This window comes from Nicotiana sylvestris, chromosome 2 (assembly GCF_000393655.2).
Source record: "Nicotiana sylvestris chromosome 2, ASM39365v2, whole genome shotgun sequence".
NCBI lineage: Eukaryota > Viridiplantae > Streptophyta > Magnoliopsida > Solanales > Solanaceae > Nicotiana > Nicotiana sylvestris.
In genome coordinates this window covers 135838457-135845289 of record NC_091058.1, presented here as the reverse complement: position 1 = coordinate 135845289, position 6833 = coordinate 135838457, and positions in this window count along the sequence as shown.

Sequence of the window (6833 nt, the reverse complement as noted above, 5' to 3'; positions counted from 1 at the left end):
TCTCTCATACTTTAAAATGTCTGTTCTCTCTCTTGTACTATTTGTTACTGTTAGTCGGCTGCAAGCCAAGGCTAACCATTTGTGCTCTCTTGTTCTTTCATTCTGCTTACTCTCCTCTTCACTGCTATGCCCTAGTTTCAATTTAAAGTTTCAACAATAACATGTTTCTCCTATTGTTTAAGTTTCACTTGTTTCTGGTTTGCTTCTATTTGTGGTTCTGTTGTGAAATTTGTAGTTAAGAGTATACTATAAGCATGTTATTATGTCTTCCCCTTTCCTTAGATTAGTATATTCCCCTTGTGGTTTCTAAGCATGCCTTACCAATTGTCTCTTACTTATTGTATACTTACCATCATATATCCCATGGATCCCCAAATCCCTATCTTCCCTCTATGTGTTTGTGTTCTTCATGATTGGTTTTGTGACTATGCCAGTGTCACCTGCTTCTGAGCATGTCTGAACAAGTCCTAAGACCTTTGTTGGGTTATGTGTTTGTAGCCAAATGTTCTATGTGTCCCAAACCCCTTGATCCCCTGTGTGACTACTGAATTCACTTGGTTCTGTGTACTAATTGTGTAGGATCTTATCCTAAGGTGTTTGAAATTTGTTAACTACTCCAATCTCTTTTTCAAACAACCTCTATTTCTTTACTGAATTACTTTTGTTAAAGTACAGTCTTAATAAAATCTTTTTCAACTTATGTCATTCACTTTCACTTTACTCTTAGTCAATAAGTTCTGCCCCCTCTAGTATGTGTACTGCCTTGGGATCCTTTTGAGAACCCTCTGAACTCTGGCATACTGGACTGGCCTTTCCACACTACACTTGTTCAATTCTTTTGTTACTAAGTCTAGGTATAAGCACTGTCTGGGGCCGTTGAGACTCTTAGTGAACTTTGATGTACCTAGACTCTAATTTGTCTATGGAACTGAAGGTTATAAGACCATTGGAGGCTTTGGGAAACTTGGGCCTGATTGAAGGCTCCCTATAGAATAGCTTCTTGATCTTTTTATTTTACTTATGTAATTTATTCATTGGCCTGTAATAATTTGTAAACAGATATTTAGGTGTATCTAGTAAAAAAGGGTGGGTAGATACATACTTTCTAGGGTAATACGGGTATAAATCCTGCTATTAGGTCCTTACTTTTTAAGTATGTCTGCTCCACTCAATAGAAAACATGCTCATGGGTTTTACCCTTTAATCTGTTTGTTTTGCCTAAATAGAAAACATGCTCATAGAGTTTCACTCTTTAATCTGATTCCTTTTCCCAAGTAGAAAGCATGTCTATAAGGTTTGCATTCTGACATGTTAGAAACCATGCTTATAGGTCCCAACAATCATGTCTTAAAATCAGTTCAATGAAAGATGCCATGCCTATAGGAATTCAGTTACAACGAGTATTTATGTATGTTTTTTATGCCTACAAATCATTAACAATCAGTAATCCACCTAGATATCATGCCTATAGGGATATCTACTCGCAATACTGTCAGATAATTTAATTTAGTCTAACAAGTCAACCTCATTACGCCTAGTTCATTTTTAAACTAGTCTTCTTAAGTATTAAGCGTTTTCTGCAAGTTCTTTCAAACTGCCTCAACCTCATTAGATATAATGCCTATAGGTATTAAAGGAGTCTATTTCAAAAATCTGTTTGTTTCTGCATTAATATAGACAACAGTATTCTGCATATAGGCAAGCCTTAGGGCATTATCAACAATTGCATTTCTCGGAAACTGTCTCTGTCGCTTAATGTTTCTGATTCTAAGGTAAATACTAGGGTATAATTTCTAGGTCTAAAAAGGGTTTTGGCTATTTCTGCATATTCACTTAGATATCCTGCTTTAGGACATTGTCTAATAAAGTCCTTAACTGTGTTTGAGTCTTGCTGCATGTGTGTTTGTTTGAGGAGGAAACTCTAAGCCTCTTAATTGCTCCCATTATGAGAAAGTCCTAAATGTTTTGACCGTCGCCTTAGAATTTTCACCTTTCTAAACCATAGGGGTACATCTAGAACTACCTATAGGTAGAGGTCCTAACTCCCTCCAGGACCATTAAGAAGGGGCGGGTAGCAGCACGCAATATGAACCATTGACCAAACACTCGCTTTGCATGTCCAGTAAGGGGATGGGAATGGTAAACATGGGATATGATGACTACGCATTAATGTCACGTGTAGCCTCTCATTTAGGAGTGTTTACTGGACATTGCGTGCGGTGATCCTATATGATAACCAACCTAGGACCCCTCCTTACCCAAATCCTCTCTTTATTTAAATCTTTATTTTACAACTTGTCCAAACCTTTATCTTGTTACTTGAGTTATCTAACGTGCTTTACATGCAATTTATTTGATTCAACTATTTATATGGAAATTTATGAATATAAGTTTGGCCGGGACCCACAATTGTGCACCAAGAGGGGTGCCTAACACCTTCCCCTCGAGGTTACTTCGAGCCCTTACCCTAATATATGGTAATACAAACTAACTCAAGAGTTAATCTCTCTAGGTGCCCTAACACACCATAATCCGTTAGGGGGCGACTCTTCAAATACCCAGTTCCAAAAATGAAATGAGTCATTACACCTCGTGAATGTCGAAGCCCGGACCTTTTCCCTCGTCACAAAAGGGAGGGAAAAAGGGGGTGTGACAGCATGGCGACTCTGTTGGGGATGTCTTTTAGGCTCCTACCATAACGAACTTGTCTTTTATAAATTAGTCCAAGCATGCTTATCCCGTACCCTTCTCCCTTATTTGAATTTAATTATTTATTTTTTCAAGTATTTATGATTTCTTTATTGCCCTGAAACTGACTTGTCTCTTTGTTTTCTTTTTCCTATAACTGTCTTTCAATTATTTAAATGTTGTACTTATTTTTCCTACTTGAAAATACTTGCCTACATGTTATTAATTGCTGCATAAATCATGCTTCATATCATATTCTACTCGTGCATCTCAAATCCTATAGCAGCACTTTAATGAGTGGTTGCGCTCTTCCTATGTACTACCCTTAAATTCGGAAAGACTTATTTGCAATAAAACCAATCGATCAGTGGTGCAGTCAACGATTTTGTGTCTTCCCTCTCACGTTGTCCGCTTGAGGGTACCGGTCTAAAACCCCATAGAAACCTTACTCCATTTAAATTGTGCATGAATCATGGTCAAACCTAGTCGGATCAGTTATGTTGTCCACATAATGATCCTTTAAGATAAGCCTTATCCAAAGTCCATCGGGTTTTCCATAATCCCAACGGACGCAACCACGTTTTGTGCATTAATTTGGAGAGCTAAATGCCGATATGCTAATCATAAATGTATAAATAGTCGAGTTCGGTAGGGGTAAGGTCTAACCCTTTTGTTTTACAAAAAATGAGGGCCGAGGTCCCTAGATTCAGCATGGTTAGCAACATCCCTCCTTTACTGCTAGATTGGTGGGAAGACCTTTCCTCAAGTGACAAGAAATGTGTGAAAGAGTACCTGGGTAACTTTCCCTCCCTTCTTGATATTGAACAAAACAACAAATTGATCGAGGCTACTACCTTATTCTTGGATAGTGAAAGAGCTGTGTTCGGCTTCGGTGACATAGAGATGACACCTATACTACAGGAAATAGGAGGACTTGCATGGTTGGCTTGGGACAGTCCTGGGCTTTTGGTGCTAGAAAACCGTACGGGTAGAGTATTTTTGAAGATGATGGGGCTGAAAAAGAATGTCGACCTAGTATGCTTAAAGGACTCCTACATACCTTTTGAATATCTGTATGAGAGGTATGGCCATAGAAAGTCTTTCCATACTTACCATGATGAGATCGCCCTCACTTTACAAGGTCACATCCACCGCAACGTGTTTGTGTTCATTATGTGCATTCTAGGGCTGATAGTGTTCCCAATAAAAAAGGGAAGAATCCACACTAGGTTGGCCATGGTCGCCAAAACTCTAATGGAAGGGATTAATGGGCAAACATATACCATAGTCCCCATGATCATAGCTGATATCTACAGGGCCTTGGAGCGCTGTCAAAGAGGGATCCAGCATTTCGAAGGTTGTAATTTATTGCTACAGTTATGGCTATTGGAGAATTTCCAAATCGGTCGCTATCGTCAAGAATTTCCATGAAGGGATTGGAACGATCACATTGCCTTCCATCACCCTAAGAAGATGACCTAAATTCCAAATAGATTTGCACAACTGGAAAGTGCCAGCGAATGGGTAGAGTAATTCGACAATCTGACCAAGGGACAGGTGTAGTGGATGGTTTAACGCTTCCCAACAGACGAATTTATTATCAGGTCCAGGGATGCTCCGCACTTGGTGTTGATTGGGTTGAGAGGAATATATCCATATGTCACTATGCAAGTTATGAGGCAAGTAGGCAAAAAATAGGTTGTACCAAGGGTCGTCAAGATGAGTCATTTCAGGGCGGATTTCCAAGATGATGACATACCTTACAAGTACCAAGCTCAGCACATGTGGCACTGCAAAATCATTGTGGAGAAAAGCACTATTGATCAGTACAAATATCATACGGGGTGTGAGCCTCTCTAACCGGCATGGTTGGAGGATAATATTAAAGGAACAGTGTCACTAGGGACTGGTCGAGGGAAGAGAATCATAGACGAGGAAGCTGAAGCCCAAGTCAAATACAACAGGCTGCGCAAGAAAGTCCACGACTCTGAGAATGAGCATCGGGAAATACATGATAGGAACGTGAGGTTGATTAAGGAAAGGAAAGAGATGGCAGTCATTTCCAATAGGAAACTGGAATATCTAGAGCGAGGAATAGTGGAGCTGGAGGGAAAAGTCATAAAGAGGATTGAAAACTTCCAGAATGCTGAGGGAGTTGAGGGAGGACATCTGGCCAGAGCCTACCTGCTGCTGGGACTGCGTGAGCTGAGGGATCTGTTTGATGGAGTCCAGAAGATCGAATATGGGGAAGGTCCTTCTGGGACCAAATAGATTAGATTTACCTGTTTTTCTTAAAATGTAATAAGGCCATGTGCCAGTAGCAACTTGTTTTATTATTATGTTATTGTCGTTTTTTTGATTCGTCTACTTTTATATTATGAAATGAAGCATTCATTGGCATTTGAAGTTCTCCAAATTTATTTGTTGCTAGGCCTACCTCGGGCACAACGAGGCTCCCAAATTAATATACGAGTTTATATTTTGCAATATGTGTTTAAATACTGCAAACATTTCAAAATCCTCACTAACTTATTACCCTTTTGGTTTTGTTTATTTTTATTATTATTCCCATCCCCTTAGGTTGGTTCATCCATACTGGCCTCATCAGCATATCATACCAGATCTAGAGGCTCTCCCCCTCCTCCTCCTCCAAGCAACACAAAAAGTAGAGGGAACGAAATGATGGACGACTTTAGTGGAATACGAAAGGAAAACTGTGAGAACACAGAGACTTCTGACGGCCGCAGTACTCCGACCCCGAATAACCTGGTTTTGAGACTGGAACAAAAGATAATAGAATTGCATGGAGAACTTGAGTAGGTCCGCAATTTGGCAAATTTGTCACTCACCCTCAATGTCCCTGATATCCACCAACATAACACAAAGAATCCAACTCCTCCTCAAAACACACAAAACAAACAGCCACAAAATCCTACCATACCAAAGCAATACGCAACTCCACCCCAAAGCATCAATCCGCTGCCAGTACCAACTCCACCACAACATCATCATCAACAAATCTCGTACCCACCAACCACCACTTACCATACTCCCCGAAATACACCACCACTCATTCCCGATCAATAAAACTCTACCAATGACCATCACTATACCTAAGTCCCTGGTACCCATCAGAGAAACCCCATATATGTGGAAACTATACCATATTCTACTCAACAAATCTCCTGTGCACCGGAACCCTACAAAAAGGACTTGCTAATTAAGAACATGGCCGAAAAACTCAAGAAGTTAAATAGCCGAATTCAAGGTGTTGAAGGCGATAAAGGAATAGAAGGTTTGAACTATGAAGATCTATGCATACAACCCGATGTGGAATTGCCAGAATTGTACAAACCTCCCAAGTTTGAAATGTTCGATAGAACAAGTGATCCTAGGGTTCACCTAAGGACTTACTATGACAAGCTTGTCGGGGTTGGAAAAGTTGAAAAGATTCAAATGAAGCTCTTTATGAGGAGCTTTACTGGGGACGCGTTGTCTTGGTATATCAGCCAGAATCCGAAGAAATGGTTAAATTGGGTAAGCATGATGTCAGATTTCATAGACCAGTTCAGGTTCAACACAGAAAATGCACCTAATGTCTTCTACATTTAGAATCTCAAGAAGAAACCTACTGAGACTTTCGGCGAATATGCTACTTATTGGAGGTCGAAAGACGCCAAGGTCAGGCCCGCTTTGGACGAAGAACAAATGAATAAATTCTTTGTCAGGGCACATAATCCACAATATTATGAGAGACTGATGGTCATCGAAAATCACAAATTCTCTCATATAATCAAGCTCGGGGAAAGGATCAAGGAAGGAATCAGAAGTAGGATGGTAACAAATTTCGAGGCACAGCAAGCCATGAATAAGACACTCCAATCAGGCAGGATATCAAAGAAGAGAGATGTCGGGGCATTAATGGTGGACTAAGGCCCAAAAACTCTACTTACATATCAAACACCCCGACCTACATACCAAACACCTCCACCCACATACCAAGCATCACAACCTACATATCAGCCTTCATCTCCTAGATATTCCTAACCAACTGCTGCCCATCATACATTCAATTACCAACCATCCCACTTCCAATCACCACCAACTAGACAAAATTATCCAAGACCGAGACCCATCTTTGGCCG